Source organism: Palaemon carinicauda, chromosome 10, assembly GCF_036898095.1.
Source record: "Palaemon carinicauda isolate YSFRI2023 chromosome 10, ASM3689809v2, whole genome shotgun sequence".
Lineage (NCBI taxonomy): Eukaryota > Metazoa > Arthropoda > Malacostraca > Decapoda > Palaemonidae > Palaemon > Palaemon carinicauda.
In genome coordinates, this window is record NC_090734.1 from 152093993 (window position 1) to 152113992 (window position 20000).

The 20000-nt window shown below is 33.7% G+C and overlaps 1 protein-coding gene across 1 annotated transcript in view; it reads right to left on the bottom strand.

Annotated features, from left to right (window-relative positions):
• Positions 1 to 19266, bottom strand: part of LOC137648868 (phosphatidylinositol 3,4,5-trisphosphate 3-phosphatase TPTE2-like) — a 270530-nt gene extending 251264 nt beyond the window's left edge. The window contains exon 1 of the mRNA XM_068382035.1: positions 19000 to 19266. The gene's annotated coding sequence lies outside the window, so the exon portion shown is untranslated. The remainder of the gene's footprint in view (positions 1 to 18999) is intronic.
• Positions 19267 to 20000: the final 734 nt, after the last annotated feature.

A 20000-nucleotide genomic window follows, 5' to 3' on the forward strand; every position in this document is an offset into this window, starting at 1 on the left:
AGGTATATACACAAACACACACACACACACACACACACACATATATATATATATATATATATATATATATATATATATATATATATATATATATATATTTCATTACTAACCAAGCTACAACCCTAATTGGAAAAAGCAATATGCTACAAGCCACAGGACTTCAAATGGGTAAGCTGCCCATACGCAGAGGAAATAGAGAAGTAACGGATAAACTACATACGATTTTTTTTTTGTAAAGTATATAAAGACCAGTATCAGAGTTAAATATATCAGTCATAAATAAACTATTTAATAAGACTTGCTACCTATTGAATATAAAAGAATTTCAATAAGTGTGAACTTCTGAAGTTCCACCAATTCAACTGTCAGATTAGGAAATTGATTCCACAATCTGGTCACATCTGGAATAAAAACTATGAAAATACTGTGCCGTATTGAGCCTTATGATAGGGAAGGTAAGACTGATGACTTGTGCTACGTACATTTTGGTACAGTCTGGGAAGATCTTAATGCAAAAGGTGGTAAGAGTTATGTAATATCTCATGCAACATGCATAAAGAACTAACTGAACTACGGCACCAGAGATGATACCCAGATCAGAGACATGGAATTCAATGGACTGCAAATTTTGGTCCATCAACTAAAGTTAAGAGTCAGCATCTGAAGACCAAACAGGAGAAAATATTAAGAAATGGCAACATGAAATAACTAAAATATTTCCTCAGAATAGATTGATAACCAAAAATCCTAAAATAGTTTGCCAATATGGCAATCTCTTTACACTTGAAAATGAAAGAGACCGAATGTTTCTCAAAAGTAAATTTGCAATTGAAATTATTCAGCCTTGAATTTATATATATATATATATATATATATATATATATATATATATATATATATATATATATATATATATATATATGTGTATATATACACATATATATCTATCTATCTATCTATCTATCTATCTATATATATATATATATATATATATATATATATATATATATATACATACACACACACATTTATAAAAATACATGCACACACACACAGACATATATATATATATATATATATATATATATATATATATATATATATATATATATATATATATATAAATATACACACCCATATAAATATATATATATATATATATATATATATATATATATATATATATATATATATATATATATATATATATATATATATATATATATATATATATATATATATATGTACTGTATATATATAACCTATGTGGAGTATATTTGGAACCTATTTTGAGTCTATCTGTTGATTCCCTATACTCAGATGATATCTACTCTAGATTCCAAAAAAACAAGCATTATTGGTTGCATTATGAGAATTAAGACCTTATGACATACTACTCTTTATAAAGCAACTGGTTTGTATTATACTCTTAAAATTAATGATTTGGAAACACTAAGACGCACGTGAGTTGGTATGCCAAAGAGCAAGTTTCTGATGTATATACGAAAGGACCTTTCTGTTATTTCTACCCATTTTTTTTCCTTTATCATGATAATATTTCAGCAGGAGATTTGAAAGGAACACTTCATGCAAAAGCAAAATTATGTTAGAATTTTCAAGTGTAATTTTGTAATTTACATTTTTTTTTATTACAATTGGTAGGATTATCATCCTGTAAAGAAACAGAATATGGATGAATAGTCTATAGGTGTATTGCCATGGCAAATGCTAATTAACCCTCATTGTTTGTGGGAAAAAAAAGGGTGGGTGTTAAATCGAACTTACACAGAGTTTTGCAAGATTTTAAAAAGAAATACATATCCACCATTTAGTTGAGGTATGGTTGAATACGAGTTTTCTTTTGATAGAGACCAGATATAGAAAATGTAAATATCACTAACTAAACTAAATATCATATAGTTTAGTAAAAAAAAAGGGTATTCGAGGATACTTCTCGTCTTAAGTTTCCCCAAAAAACAAAATTTTTGCTAAATATTTTCAAGACAATGTTATTTTCCGTCAATACTGCGAAATGATTCAGTATGTATTTCAAAAAATCAAAGATTTTGTGATATCTGAATATTAACGCAAGACTGGAAGTAGAGAAAGCAGCAGGACACAGTGATCTTAAGGTGTTTTTCAGAGTTAAAGAGGAGTGAAACTTGCTTAAAAATAATATGCTAAATGCTACAAAAGTGAGGTCTACTTTGTTGATAAATAAAAAATTGGAAGAGGTAGGAGAAATAAACTGAAAAAAGGACAAGAGGAAAAAAATCAAAATCTAATCGTTCTGTTCAATGAATGTTTAATGAAAGATAGTCTGGATTATAAACATATATACAACTGGGGACCACTCAAGATCAAACAAAGTCAGGTAAATTTATGGTTGTTTGAAAGTTATGCCCGTGAAAATGGATATAGGTATATAAGTAATGTAGAACAAAACAGTAGACCTACCAATTGAAAAAGGAAATATTCTTGAAAAATAATCACTCATGACCTAATTTCAAAATAACTCTTGACAACAGAAATCTGCTTTATGAACCCGTTCAGAGAATAGAAAGGATGAAAGGTTAGGTGAAAAATATGAAAACATATTTAATCTATGAACTGAACCAGAGTTTGCGGAGAATGAAAAGGTGTACATTGATATTTTCTTTAAAGTACCTTGCAATTTATTACGTAGGGACTCTCCCACTTCATTTCAAAGGTGACAAAATATTCATAACCATAGAAATAATTAATGTGTCTTTTATGATAATTTCTATCGAACTCGTCCTTAACCAAATAATATTTCATATATCATTAGAGTAAATCTCCCGTAGATATGCCTTCAATATATTTTGCCATGAGCATAGCATATCTTCTTCTTCTTCTTCTTTGTCTACATCTTTTCCCACTTTTATGTGGGGTCGATGTTTCTGGTCAGCGTTCTCCATCTACCTCTGTCCCACACCTTATCACCGGTTAATCTCTTTGATCGAAGGTCATCCTTGATACAGTCCACCCACCTTCGTTCCTCGTACCTCCATTTCCATCATTCTCCTCCCAATATAATGTTCCTCTCTTCTCAAGACAAGATTAATCACAAAGGTAGAAAATGTAAGATAATGATAACTTGAACGTATTTTACATCTTGATCCAAGAATTAACCCAAATCAGAGAATAGCATCCGTTCTTTTGTAACCGAAGATCGACACCTTTGTTTTACGAATGGAAGGATGTTATTGCATATTGGCTGGTCCTTCCGGCCAGACACGGGCTTAGTGGTATAAAAATTATGTAAGACTATCCAATAACACCCCACAACTAACAGCAGTACAAATTTAATACAAATAATGTGCTGCCTCACGGACGACTTTTCTCGGCATCTTGTAATGGCTTACCACCAATAACGGACACTGAATAGTGTTTATGTTATCACACGGCCAAAAACGTCTCTGGCATTAATGACTGTGTCTATAATGAAAGTACTCTATGCATTTAACAGGGAATGCACTTCGCATGACAAACTTTGCTTTTGGCTGATTTAAATTATATTGTGACCATTTAGTTTAATCTACGAGATAGGTTGTTCTTTCTATGGGGAAACTATGGTAATAAGATGCAAACTGATGCCAGAAAATGTGACTGACTTATATGAATCAATTTCAATTTAGTCACTTATTTAAATTTATTATGAACTAATTTTCATTTAGTACGTTACTTTAGTTTATTCATTAGTTTACTTATGATTTATTTTCATATTTTACTTATTCAATGGTTGCTTCACACAATTTAAAGTTAATCATTGTTCTTTATCTTCCTTCCTCATTCTAACTCAGATACGAATTTCAAACCACGAATCCATATCATTTTTTCTTTAATTGAAAAAAAGAAATGCAATTGTCTTATATAAATCCGCCCTCAAAAGAATTATCGAGGGTAGATTTTATAAGTCACACTAGTCTTACGATATATTGAAAATTAAACGTACATCTGGATTCTTACTACAAACCATAACATAGTAATTTAATCATATGCATAGGAGAGGACTTGAATTCGAAGTTAAAAAGGGGAGGAAGGAAACAGTATCGCCTAATTAGAGAGCAGCCTACTAGATTTACCCAGAACTTATCAAAAATATACAATTACAGTCAATTTATTGGATTCAGTTAGTCTTACGTCAGCAGGAGCCTAGCAATAGCAGCCTATAGGGATATCAAAGTGCAAAGGGGTTACAGAAATCGACTATCCAAGATGAGGAGGGTCACTCAGGAATCTCATTTTATTTAATAAATGGTCCCTATCAATGTATTGTAAATAGCACATCTAAAAAAAAAAAAAAAAAAAAAAAAAAAAAAAATAGTCAAAATACATTGATATTTCAATATGTCAACGGTAAGATGTTGTTCAAACTACTACTACTACTACTACTACTACTACTACTATTGTGTCACCTTTCCTTATTGAGGTCACTGAACTTGTAGGATCTGCTGCTACTACTATTACAACTATTATTGGATTGCCTTTCCCCATTGGGATAGCTTTCCTTATTGGGCTGCCTTTCCTTATTGGGGGTTGTAGGATCTACTACTACTACTGCTGCTACTACTACTACTACTACTATTACTACTACTGCTACTACTACTATTACTACTACTGCTACTACTACTACTACTACTACCACTAACAATAATAATAATAATAATATAATGCAAGAAAAATTTAAGACAACATTGAATGGAAATATTTCAGATAATATATATATATATATATATATATATATATATATATATATATATATATAAGTATACCGTGATAGGCAGTATGTTTTAGCAATCCATGTTTGCCAACGGTTATACTCGTATAAGCGGATGAGCAACTTGGTGGAGTAACGAGAACTTTTAAGTGTGGAGGAAAAGCCCCCATAAATATTGCTGAAGTCACTGGCAGCAGAGTGACGGATTGGGTTTAAGGCGATAGACATAACGTCTCTTCACCTTTTACTCCTCATGACTGGAGGTTAATCTTACTAGAATTAGTATGGACAGGCAGGAGTCACTTGCCTTAGTTACATAGGTACTACGGATCACAAGGAACTGGCTATCCTTTGATGTATATAGCCAATGAATCCTCTATGGATTAAGTCAGTCAATGGAAAGAGAAGATGACAGAACGGCCCCCAGGTCCCGGGTGTAACGGGGTGCAAAGATTCTCGCTGTTTATAAATACTAAAGAAAAATTGAAAATTAGTAATTGGACCGTTAGAACCATAAATCAGATTGGGAATTTACAAGTGGTGAGTGAATTTATTAAATATAGTTTGGATTTCTTAGCACTAAGTAAAACACGTTGTAAGGGGATAGGTAAGTTTTGAATAAAGATATATATATATATATATATATATATATATATATATATATATATATATATATATATATATATATATATATATATAATATATTAGAGTTGGCAGAAGTGTAGACATAATGATGACACCAAGAGCAGAAAAGGCATTAACTGAGTGGAGAGCTGTAAATAGTAGATTGTTACTGGCAAAATTCTAACCAAGCAGTGCAGTATAAGTATTATAGTTTACAATGCACTAACAAATGATTTCCCTGAAGAAAGGAAAAATGAATACTATGAAGAACTGCAGATGGTTATAGATGAGATCACAGAGAGAAATATGAAAATTGTGGATGGCGACTTTAATGCTAAAGTTGGAAGAAATAATCAAGGGATAGAGAATGCGAAGTTGAAAATAAAAATGTAGCACATTTCATAAGTTTCTGTTCAGCAAACATTTTTGTCATTGGAGGTACTCTTTTTCAACACAAGGATATCCACAAGTATACATGGACTTCACCATGTGGCAATTACAAAAATCAAATAGATCACATTGCCATAAATAAAGAGAGAAGGAGGACCTTGAAAAATGTAAGAAGGTATAGAAGTGCAGATATTGGTAGTGCTCACCAACTTCTCATTGTCACACTGAAATTAAAGGTAGATAGAATACTTAGGTTTCATAAAACTAAGCTTTTAGAAGAAGAGCACAGAGAAACATTTGCAATTGAATGTAGGAGTCGATTTGCAGTCTTGGAGACTTTAAAAGACGAAGAGCAGACAATTAATGAAGAATGGTGTGATATTAAGAACATATATCGGTCAGTTGGTAGTGAAGTCTTAGGACACGCAATTACAAGGAGAAACCAATGTATATCAAATGATACTTGAGTTACCATAAAAAGGAGACAAAGACAGAAATTGATTGTTGAAAGTTTTCGAGGAAGTGATGAAAATTACAAGGAAGAGCATGCTAAGTATTCCAGTATCGACAGCGAGGTCAAAAGAAAAACCAGGGATGACTGGAAAGAATATCTAATTTTAAACATTAAAGCAGATTAGGCTGACAAAGCTAAGAATTCAGGGAGTGGCTATGGTGTAAGAATCGCTCATAGAATTATTAATGAAATCGCGACTGGGGGAAAGGAAAAAGAAGCATATACCCATCAAAAAGAGAAATACATCTGTTATAACATAAGATGAAGAAAGAGGTTATGAATAGGAGATATGAAGGGGATAATTTGATTGGTATCCCTGAAGCTGATGAAGACCTTCATGTGCTCATGAATGAATTCACTGTGTTTGAAGTCGAAGCTATCATTAAAAATCTCAAGAGATGGAAAGTCCCAGGATACGATGGAATAACTGCCGAGATTATACTGGCCAGAAATAAAGTGACTCCCAGACTTCTTGCAAGATTATTTTGTAGAATGTGGCATGAAGAGGCAAAACCTTATGAATGGGAGTTGGAAGTGTTGGTGAAAATGGCAATAAAAGAAGACCTAACTGATTGCAATAATCACAGAGGCATAACCCTTACGTCAGTTATTATGAAAATATATATTATGCTTATTCTAAAGAGACAGGAGAGAAAGATTGATAAAAAAGCTGAGAGATGAACAAGCAGGATTTGGCAAAGGTAAAAGTTGCAATAACCAAGTTTTTCGTTTGAGACATGTTGTACAGCAATGCGTAAAATATAGAAATCCATTTTTGATGTTATTTGTGGACTAAGAAAAAGACTTTGATAGTGTGCAGAGGGCAATTTTGTGGGGAGTCCTGCGTTATTATGGAATTCCTCTTAAACATGTAAATTTGATTAAGTCTGTTCACGAGCATAGCAAGTTCAAAGTTAATGTTAATGGAGTCTTATCAAGTGAATTTCTATTGAACAGCAGAGTACTTCATGGGAAAGTGTTGTCTCCTACACTGTTTATCGTCCTCTTGAATTTTGTAATGCGTAGAACAGTTGGGGATGGTGGAAAAGGATTTGACTGGAGTGGTGATAGGAAATTAGCAGACCTAGAGTATGCTGATGATGCTATCCTTGCCAGCAGAACATCACAGGATATACAATGGTTGCTTACCAGAATGCATGAAATATCATATGAGGTTGGGTTCAAGATAAATGGAAGAAAGACAGAGATGATGAGAACAGAGTATGCAATGGAAGATGAAATATCATTGGAAAGAGAAAGGATTAATGAGGAAGAATCATTTTAGTATTTAGGAACTATGATCTCTAATACAGGGTCTTCAGAATTAGAGTTTAGTGAAAGATTGTAAAAAAGCATATCAGGCAATGGCTAGGTTAAGTAAAATTTGAAAATCAAACCGACTGAAATTATGTATAAAAATCAGACTATATATCAATTTAGTGAGATCGGTATTACTATAAGGACATAAGTCATGGTATAACAATGAAACAATCTCCAATAGATTTAGGAGATTTAAGAACACAACCCTCAAAAGGATATTTGGAATTAAATGGCAGGACAGGATTAGAATTGAAACTATAAGAGAGATTACTGGAGTGCAATATGTGGATGAGACTATGATGAGGGGTAGATGGAGATGGTAGGGGCATGCTCTTCGCACTCCCTAATAGAGATTAGTTCACCAAACGTTCAGCTGGGCTCCATAAGGCACTAGAAGAGTTGGAAGACCTAGGCCTGTAGATGATGAGTGGAGAAGTATTGAATTAAAAGCTCAAGATAGACACGATTTGCGAAATCTAACCGAAACCCTTTGCATCAATAGGCGTAGGGGAGATGATGATGTGTGTGTGTGTGTGTGTGTGTGTGTGTATGTATATATAAATATATATATATATATATATATATATATATATATATATATAAAGAGAGAGAGAGAGAGAGAGAGAGAGGGAGAGAGAGAGAGAGAGAGAGAGAGAGAGAGAGAGAGAGAGAGAGAGAGAGAGAGAGAGAATGTACATGTGTACATTGTCATGTGTGTATATATATGTATATATATATATATATACACTCTCAAAATATATATATATGGAAAGTAAAACTGACTCACTCTGAATGTAGAAATGAAACTGACAGCGGCAGCTATATTTCACGCTTCAATATTTTCAAGCAAACAAAACGTGATTAAACGTTCAAAGGTTTCAGCCTTTACAAAATATACTACACACAAAAAACGAAGCAAAAATTACAAAACTAACATGAAAAAAAAAGGAAAAAATCCTGACTATTTTAACGGAAATCAAAGAAGACAAACAGACCCTTATGTATTTAACGGGTCTATAGGCTCAGTAGCACTCCCAGTATTGCCAACTGTAATGTACACTCGCGAAAATGGCTTCGGTTGGCCACACTGACAATGCCATCGTGCCAGAGATATTCTTATCTCTGATAGGCTCTCACATGACAGGTACTATCTTTTGAGCAAACAAAATGAACTGAAAGGTTTAATAGCCAGTATGCATATCAATGCAGCGGTGTTACGCCGGCCAATTTATTTTTTGGGGAAAAATGGAAATTCCAATTTAAAAAGAAGAGAACCAGTTATTGGAGTATATGTGTGGTTCTGCTATTATATTCCTATTCATATATATATATATATATATATATATATATTAATATATATATATATATATATATATATATATATGTATATATATATATATATATATATATATATATATATATATATATATATATATATATATATATATATCACGTAAAGGTGTCCAAATGAAAATATAAAATTAATGAATTATAAAAAAATAATAAAGCACATCAACAGAATAAAAATGCACAAGCGAATTAAAAGAAATGATGAGGTACAGCACAATACGAATCTAAAAGATTTGTTAAAATGAAGGATAATCTTAATTGCATTTGTTTTCATTTATAGCAGGAGACTTTGAGGAATTTTGCGTCAATAGGCGCAGAAGGAGATGATGATGATGATGAGGATGATGATAGAAAGAGACTAACACTATGGATTACTTTAATAATTACATAATTTCAATCGTTTATTATAAAAACACGCGAAGTAATAAATTTGATATAGAAGGTATAAAACTTATGATGCAATTGCAAAATAATATTACTTTTACTGTTAATTATAATAGTCTTGCCTTCTCCATCATGAGGCTCAACATTACACAGTGGTCTAAAAGTTTTATTCCAGCTGTGACCAGGTTGTGGAATGATCTTTCTAATCGGGTAGTTAATTCTGAAGAACTTCAAAAGTTCAAACTTACAGCAAATGTTTTTATGTTGAACATACTGACAGAAGTCTCTCTTTATAGTTTATAAATGAAATATCTGTTTTAATGTTGTTACTGTTATAAAAATATTTAATTGTTTTAATGCTGTTACTGTTCTAACAAACAAACATTATATTGTTTTAATGTTGTTACTGTTCTTAAAATGTTTTATTGTTTTAATGTTGTTACTGTTCTTAAAATGTTTTATTGTTTTAATGTTGTTAATTGTTCTTAAAATACTTTTTTTTTTCAATTTGTTATTTCTTTTCATAGAGTTCATTAATTTCCTTATTCCCTTTCCTCACTGGGCTATTTTTCTCAATTGGAACCCATGGACTTATAGCATCCTGCTTTTCCAACGAGGATTGTAACGTGGTTAGTAATAATAATAATAATAATAATAATAATAATAATAATAATAATAATAATAATAATTTTTATAGCAAGAACATACTAATAATAATTAAAACAATGATATCAAAACAGACAAAATCCAACATGTATTATAATAATATCAATAAAAATATACTCGAGTCATAACGATCATTATGTAGATTACGACTAATCAAAGAAAATGATTGACCACCAATTAGCCAATTCATCTGTTGAGCTGAACGGTACAACCCAGAGACAAATTTCGTTATATTGCCTATCGCATAATTAAAAAAAAAAAAAAAAAAAAAATCCATGAAGGGTCATTACACCATAAAACTCTTGCAGCTTCCTTACTCCCCTTACCCATTGTTTTATAGAATTTAAGAGGCATGATAGTGTAACGGGAATTGCTTGTCTTCTTGTTCACGAAGTTTTTACAGGTAGGGGTATAGGGGGAGGGATAACTTAGTTGGGAAGTGGGAGAATAGGGCAGTTCTCCCCCGTACATTTGGCTGTATACGTCAAATTTTCAATGTTTTCTTTTGTTTTGTTAACACATAATGTTTCCATTGTCGTACTAGTGAGGTCCTACACTAGAATGTCTCGTAACGCATTAATTGACAAAAGGACACAGGTTTCCGGAAATAAATCCGGTTTTCCCTGGTCGGCTGCGAAATAATTATATACAGTTTATATATAATGTATGTGTTTTTTCCTCCATGAAGCTATTGCATTTTCAAAATACTATGTAAACGATAGATATGTACTTGTTACTTGATAAAACCTGTAGCTCACCTTGCAGTACTGGAGTAGTCACCAAAGCAAAGTTTGTGTTTTTCTGTAATGTTAGTAGAGAGAAGACCGGAACTTTTCCACCCTCCCAACATAACAAAACACCATGGTCAGTTACCTAATAGCATTACCACTACCGGAGAGCAGTGTCCATGTAATCTCACCAAAGCCCAGAATTTTGTCACCACATAAGTTGATGAATCATATAACATGTTATTATCCAAGGAAAATAAATAATTAAACATACATTGGTATAAAACGAAGCTGATAAATAAAATATCCCCCCCCCCCAATTACTCAAGGTTACAGCCTAAACAGCAAGAAGGTCCTTCTCCAATTTCCAAGGTCCTTTGAGGCATTGAAAAATGTTGTTATTTCACTGTGCCTCTATTGAACTTAAAAAAAATGGAGTGAGCCAGATGGTCCAAAGTTATATTAGATCTGAAATAAACAACGAAAGCAGACTAAAGACTAACTAATTTTCTGGAGCTCGTTCGTTCGTTCAGATTGCCTGAGCTATTCTCTCCACCGGGAAAATGGTACACAGTTGATTATGTATATATATATATATATATATATATATATATATATATATATATATATATATATATATATATATATATATATATCATCAGCTGTTACTACTACACTGCAGAACAAAGGCCTCAGACATGTCCTTTCACTTGCGTCTGTTTAAGGTCTCCCTGTGCCAGGACACACCCGCAAATTTTCTTAGTTCGTCAGTCCATCGTCTTTTCTTTCATCCCCTTCCTCTTTCTTTTATGGGAAGATAGTAATGTTATGATTCCCCTCTGAATAATATATTCTATTCTCACACACACACACACACACACACACACACATATATATATATATATATATATATATATACACCAAGTATATATATACATATATATATATACACACACACACACACACACACATATATATATATATATATATATATATAAACACATGCGTTTTTGTACATGTATGTAATATAGCCGTGGACATGTATATAATCTAGGTGGATACGCTATACTTTCATCAAAATGCTTACACAATGGTACAGTTCCTCGTAAACACATTCGCATATACAATGAAACAACACACAGAATATATTCATTGTATATGCAAAAGGAAGTGTTGATGGCTATTCTAAGTGTTGGTCCTTTTCAATCTCATTTCCATTTCTATTGTGGACCTGCGGCTCTGTTGACTTTGTAACTCTATAGGATCGGGTATCCGACGCCCAGAGCAAGGGTGGGAAGGGGAGGATGCTATGGAGAATCGGTAAGGGGAATAGGAGGGGTATTATTAGAGGAAGGGTAAGTTTTAACGGGGCATTCGTAACTTAAAACAAACACTGGTAAACAAAACAGAACCTCTCTCGCTCTCTGTCTCTCCTCCGGTCTTTCTACTTTTGGTAGTAATTCCGGCTCACAGTCTAGGAATCTCCTTTCGCATCAAGCAAGAAAATTGAAACCATCCATATTATGTTCTCTGATTCTTTTATACGGAAGAAATTTACGCACGTTTTTAGACTCTCTTTCAGATCGTTCTCAGAGAACCCAATGCGAACTCAGTCTGACCAGATCGCATTCCATTACGTTATGATGTTCGATGGCTAATTCAAATAATAACAGATTCTACTTAGAAGAGGGACACGATTATATAACTGTACGCTCTCTCTCTCTCTCTCCCTCTCTCTCTCTCTCGTCGCTTTCGCTAACACGCATAAATGGCGCGGCTATGGTACAGCGTTCGAGTCTCGGACCAAACGAGGGGGAACAGATAAGCGCATTCCTCTGTTTATCTAAGCAGCAAATCATGTACATGGTTATAACTCAACCGTGTCTGGTGGCAGTTATGGCTGAAAGAGAAAACTACAAAGAAAATAAAAACTGACGTAAGTGTGTATTCTCTCTCAGTTCTTTAAGCTGTCAAAACGGAAGGGCCACGATGAGGTGATCCTTATCCTGAACAGGTGAAACCATTCAAAAGACTCTCTCTCTCTCTCTCTCTCTCTCTCTCTCTCTCTCTCTTATTACCAAGACTGCTCGACTATATTTACTGTATATATTTATACAAGTTAGTACAGTTGAGTTTAGTATATATATTTTTTCTTTACTTTAGCAAAATCTATCGCTAGAGAGTTAAGGGATCCTTTGACTGACAGGACAGTACTACATTGGATCCCTACCTCTGGTTACGCCTTATTTTTTCTTTGCCTGCACATACACCGAATAGTCTGGCATATTCTTTCCACATTCTCTTCTGTCCTCATACACGGTTTAAAGGTTTAAAGGCCGCTCATGAATGGCAGAGGCAAAGCCAGTAACATTGCTCTAGCAAGCAGGAAAATGCCCTAGAGACTGACCATGTGAGGTAGTAGGTTCGCCAGGGCACCAGCCACCCGTTGAGATACTACCGCTAGAGTTATGGGGTCCTTTGCCTGCCCAGACAGTGCTACAATGGATTCTTCTCTCTGGTTACGGTTCACTTTCCTTTTGACTACACATACACAGATTCTCCTCTCTGCTCATACACCTGACGACAGTGAAATTACCAATCAATTTTTCTTCACCCAAGGGGTTAACTACTGCATTGTAATTGTTCAGCAGGTACTTTCCTCTTGGTAAGGGTAGATGAGACTCTTTAGCTATGGTAAGCATCTCTTCTAGAAGGACACCTTCAAATCAAACCATTGTTTTCTAGTCTTGGATAGTGCCATAGCCTCTGTACCATGGTCTTCCACTGTCTTGGGTTAGAGTTCTCTTGCTTGACGGTACATTCGGCCACACAATTCTATCTGATTTCTCTTCCTTTTGTTTTGTTAAAGTTTTTATAGTTTATATAGGAACTATTTAATTTAATGTTATTACTGTTCTTGAAATTTTGTTTTCCTTGTTTCCTTTCCTCATTGGGCTATTTTCCCTGTTGGGCCCCTGGGCTTATAGCATCTTGCTTTTCCAACTAGGGTTGTAGCTTGGCAAGTAATAATAATAATAATAATAATAATATGAGCAGCACCCAAAGCCCCCTCTCCATCCAGGATAAGACCAAGGAGGGCCAGACAATGGCTGCTGATGACTCAGCAGAGAGACCTATAGGCTCCCCCAAACACCCCATCCTTAGCTCACAAGGATGGTGAGGTTGCAGCGACCAAAGAAACTATCGAGCTTGAGCGGGACTCGGACGCCAGTCTGGCGTTCACCAGTCAGGGGCGTTATCACATCGGCCACCACAACCTCACTGTACTATCATTGTTCAGTGGCCACTTTCTTCTAGAGTCTAGGCAAGGGTAGGAGAGACTTTAACTTTGGTAAGCAGCTCTTCTAGGAGGACACTACAAAATCAAACCATTGTTCTCTAGTCTTGGGTAGTGCCATAGCCTCTGTACCATGGTCTTCCACTCTCTTGGGTTACAGTTCTCTTGCTTGAGGGTACACTCGGGCGCACTATTCTGTCTTACTTCTCTTAATCTTGTTTTTTAAAGTTTTTATAGTTTATAAAGGAGATATTTATTTTGATGTTCTTACTGTTCTAAAATATTTTATTCATCCTTGTTTCCTTTCTTTCCTGTTGGAACACCTGGGCTTATAGCATCCTCCTTTTCCAGCTAGGGTTGTAGCTTAGAAAGTAATAATAATAATAATAATAATAATAATAATAATAATAATAATAATAATAATCTAAGAAGAGTTTCTCCAGTACGTTGCATGGCAAAGACTGCTAATGTCATTTCATCCTAAACATTAAAATAACAATTAATAAATCATGATTATAAAAAAAATCCATGTCTACCTTCGCTTATGAATTTTAACCAGATTGAAAGCTAATTAAGTCAGAGTCGTAACAAATATTGTGTATAAATAGACAATAAAATCTAAAATTTAAGAGAACGTAATAGTTGATAAGAAGTACAATCGTACATTTTCAATGAAACAATTAAAACAAGATTACGAAAAATACCCTAAATGTCATTCAAAACAAGGGCAGCAACATCTTTTCCCAAAATATCTCCAAGGGATTCCCCTTCGAAGGGGAGAAGGGGATCCCTACAGCTGATTAATGAATTGGGTGCTGTGTACCAGAATAGGCTTGTAGCTAGTAGGTTGGCCAGGCCACCCGCCACCCGTTGAGATACTACCGCTAGAGAGTTATTGGGTAAGCAGCTCTTCTCGGTGAAGGACACTCCAAAATCAAACCATTGTTCTCTAGTCTTGGGTAGTGGCATAACCTCTGTACCATGGCCTTCCACAGTCTGGGATTAGAGTTGTCTTGCTTGAGGGTACATTCAGGCACGCTATTCTTTTTTATTTATCTTCCTCCAGTTTTTTGAAGTTTTTATAGATTATATATGAAAGATATAATTTAATGTTGTTACTGTTCTTTGTATATTTTATTTTGATTGTTTATTACTTCTCTCGTTTCCTTATTTCCTTTACTCACTGGGCTATTTTTACCTGTTGGAGCCCTTGGGCTTATAGCATCTTGTTTTTCCAACTAGAGTTGTAGCTTAGCCTGTCATAATAATAATAATAATAATAATAATAATAATAATAATAATAATAATAATAATAATAATAATAGCAACCTGTCACAATAAACAAACACTAGTAAAATGCTGTCATCTAGAATATGCCCATATTGTATCCCAGAGTCTTAGACTGATTAAAGTTCAAGTTTTTTGTTTCGAGTTAAAATACTACCCCTAATGTATCTATATAGATATTTTGATGGGAGAGGTAGTTGGTACATCCATATACCTGGCTATCTAATTATGATTTAGGACCTTATTAGTTTTTCATGTCAGAATGTGGAACTTTTTTTTTCATTGAATATAAATCTTCAAAGGGAGCTTCTTTCGCTTCCTTGTCGGTTACCTCATTACTGCAATGCCCACATGGAAAAAAAAAAAAGAAGAAGAAGAAGAAGAAGAAGAAGAAGAAGAAGAAGAAGAGGAGGAGAATCTAATATTGAACTTTTCAGACTAAATATTGGAACCATTTTCGGAGAATTTAAATCCCTCTGGATGTCACAGAGCTCGACTATTCGAGATTAAGTGCAAACGACTGACGAGTTATGTGGTGTTAAGGAAGAAGTGGTGTGGAGATTGGTATTGTGGCAAAAACATTAACGGCAAAAGAAATTGACAAGCGAAGGTAATTGATACCGGAGATAAATGTAAAAGGGTCACCATCGCTAAAAATTGCGAAAAGACCAGTCCTCGCCTAAACATGACATCAATAGCAACAGACACAGATCCGCAAATCATCACATTCTATATTTGCTTGGAATATGGTACCATTCATCAATTCATTTTCGTACTTCGTAGAGTTCGTTCAGCTGGTAACTGTTCTCTGGTTCATCTCTAACGACGTACGTAAAAACGAACCTTCTTTTGCCGGTCCGTGTGTACCCACACGTGTGTACAGTACGCCAGCATGAGCGTTGACATTTCTAGTGCATCTTTTTTCTATGGGTTATCTGTCAGACAATTGAAATGTGTGCCAAGAAGCTTTTTCCCGGGATGGTGCGGGTAAAAATAGGCGTCGAAGGCCATTATGCTCGGCTGTTAAGAGGAAAGAAAGCCTTGCTATCGTTGCAGTGTTGTTTCATGCAACATTTCTGTACAGGAACTTGTTTTAATGTAAACTGCTCTTTTACCTACACAGATACACTACACCTTTGATAAAACATTTCATGTAACTGTCTACACGATGCATGTTTTGTGTAAGGTTAAATAACATATTTACTACAATTCTTAACAATTATTTATGGGAGATTTCTATATTATGGGTACGTTGTGAAAATTAAATTTTACTTTATTTCCAGATTTATATACTGTAGCATCAATAGAATGTCTGTTTATGATGTATTCAAATTTTTTTTACATTAATGTTTGTTTTTTAAATGCTGTTTGTTAGTTTACATTAAAAAATCTAAATACAGAGAATTAAGGGTAAGTCTTAACGTAAATACTGAAGAGCATATGAGCATATGATTTGGAAGATGCTACAATCAAAGAATTGTATAAGTTATAATGAAAATGTTTCGTTAGATGATTAATATGGACCCGCCCGAGAAGTAGTTCACTCGACTTCAGTGGAGGGTTGCATTTAAACCCAAAACAAGTAAGTAAAACAAGTAAGCATTCTCCAGTCGAAAAAGTTCCCTGGTCGATTTAATTAGATTTATGATATTGGGCTATACAGCCAGGTGTTGAGGCCTGTGGGACCATTCAGCGGCCAAGCATAATTAGAGAAAAACCATACAATTACACTTTGAAGCAAAAGTTACAAGGAGATAAATAGCAAGGAAGAAATGGTGTGAGAATGGAGGTAAAGCAAACGGATATAAAGTAGTTTTTTATTTCCATTCCTAACTGGGCTATTTTTCCCTGTTGGAGCACTTGGGCTTATGGCATCCAGTTTTTCCAACTAGGGTTGTAACTTAGTTAATAATAATAATAATAATAATAATAATAATAATAATAATAATAATAATAATAATAATAATTACAGCTACAGGGTCAAGGAAAAGAGCAAATACCATAAATTGATGCCTACAGTACGCCACATCAGGCACAGTGACGACCCTAACCGACTACGGGGATGGTCTAATTGCATCCTATTAATCTAACCTCTTATGAATAAACACTATTACCTGTTTAGTTCAGTTGGGAGCAAAAATGAGACACAAAAACCAACCGACCACCAGATACCATATCCGAACTTAAACTTCCCATATACTGATCATTTTACCTCTCGCATCGTATGACGTAATCAGACCTAACGGGGTCAATATCCCGTGTGTGTGTTTGTTTGTTTGAGGTGTTGAAAACGTAAACAAATATTTAGTGGTTAAATGCATTCAGTCACGAATGTTCTCGTTGAAATGCAATAATATTCTTGGAGCAAAAAAGACAAAGCCTCAACTATATATACTAGGAAGTTTATTATTATAATAATTTATAATACATACATTTCATATATATATATATATATATATATATATATATATATATATATATATATATATATATATACACAGTATATATACACATCCCTCTCTAAGTAGGAATACCTTAACGTGGTGAATGGGTTTACTAATGCCCTGATCAGCAAAACTGTACTAGTCAGGGCTACCCATACTAGGTTGGTTTTCTATGAGCGATCAGTCGAAAACATCCCACCATAACCGATCAGCAGTGGCCAGCATAGTGATGAATACTAGCCAAACCATAGACGTGAATTGACATGTCTGAGCCCTTTGTCCCGCAGTGGACTAGACACAGCTGCATTTGTTGTTGTTATTGTTACAATATATATATATATATATATATATATATATATATATATATATATATATATATATATATATATATATATAATTCTTACAGTATTAACCTAATGCTTTCATTACCCTGGCTGCTCCCCAGTACAGTCTCCTAACTACCCGATACTTCATTTACCTTTTGTATCAATATAACCTCAATAGTAGTCCAATTTGTTTAATAGATAATTTCCCTTATCGATTTGACTCTACAGCTTTATTCTTTCATAAAAACCACAAAATGTAAACAATGGCCCGAATTGAAGGTCACTAATAATGAAGAGAGATATTTGAGCATTGCCTATGATAACTAGTAATTGTTAACACTGATTACAGTGAATTTAACAATACTGTAAGCTTATAAAGAAAGACATTAGCCTTTCACGACCAATAGTTAATAATAATAATAATAATAATAATAATAATAATAATAATAATAATAATAATAATAATAAATATCATTCAATTGTATTTTCCTAAATGGATATTTTGTAGTATTTTATATAGTCTTAATAAAAATGATAAAAAAATAGCAGAAAGCATAAAAAAATTCATTCCTGAGAAATCTCTTTCAACTTCCTAAAGCTCATCACTAGTAAAGACAGAAGAATGACTGTTTCAAGAAAGATAAAGTGGAAAAAACATCATAAAAAATTTCCAAAAAAATACGATTAAATTATAAATAAAGTACACATAATTTGCCAGTACCTGATGTAATTTAAAAGTTGAACTCGAGTAACAACCATTTTAAACTAATGGCGATTTCTTCAACATAACTATACCTTAGTCCCCCCACCCCCTTGCACAAACAAAAAACTTGATAATAAAGTCTTTTTTTTTTATATTACATAACCATCCCATACGTCACACACATAAGCGTTTTAAAGATGAATTTAAACTATATTGAACCTTACCTTAAATTATTTCAAAAACTGAAGAGAACTTGGTTATGGTCGCAAGGTAATCCTTTACACTAAAACGTCCACATGAATCACTACTTATTTTACGGAACATGCAATTTCTGCAGCGTTATCACTTCTAAGTGCTTCACACCTTAACATTTAATCAGATGCCACTCGAAATGAAGTGAGGTGGAGTGGCATTAGCACCTGGGTATAAGCAATACATGAGGAGAAATGCCCATAATTCGGCGAGTGGTGTTTTGGGGGCGGTGCACTGATACCCCAGCAGCGTCGCAGTGTTGCCATCACGCGAGTTATGTTTATCAGTGATCGTGAAACCTTCCCCTTCTTCTACTCTATATTCAATGATAGAAAACGGAACACCCCGGGACCAGGAAGAACTGATTAAAATTAAGTGTTTAAGGAGTAACTACAATAACTAACAAAACTCAATCATAATATTACTAGCTAGACTACAACCCTAGTTGGAAAAGTTAGGATGCTATAAACTAAAGAGTTCCAACAGGAAAATACACCAATGAGGAAAGGAACTAAGGAAATAAATAGATTATATATGAGAAGTAATGAATGAACATAAACATATCTTACACCAGTCAAAATATATCAGATCTGTCATATATAACCCTTGAAGAGACTGTCAGCCTGTTCAACATAAAAACATTCGCTGTGCCACTTAATCAACTGACCGATTAGGAAGACCATTCCGCAATCTGATCTAACCTGTTATTTTGTTTCTTAGAAGCTAATTCCAACAAAAAGCTAATTACGATATGGATATAGGTATAAGAGCTCTCATTTCCAATATTGTACATTATATCTACTTCATTCCTTAACCTCTAATCTGTCAAAACAATATAAATCAAATCGAAAATATCGTTATAAAAGTGAAGAACATATAACACTGTATATGAAATTAATACTTAAACTCAAGAAATAATAAAAACAAAATGAAAAAGATTTTTGACCTCTTGATTAGTAACGTAAAATGATAC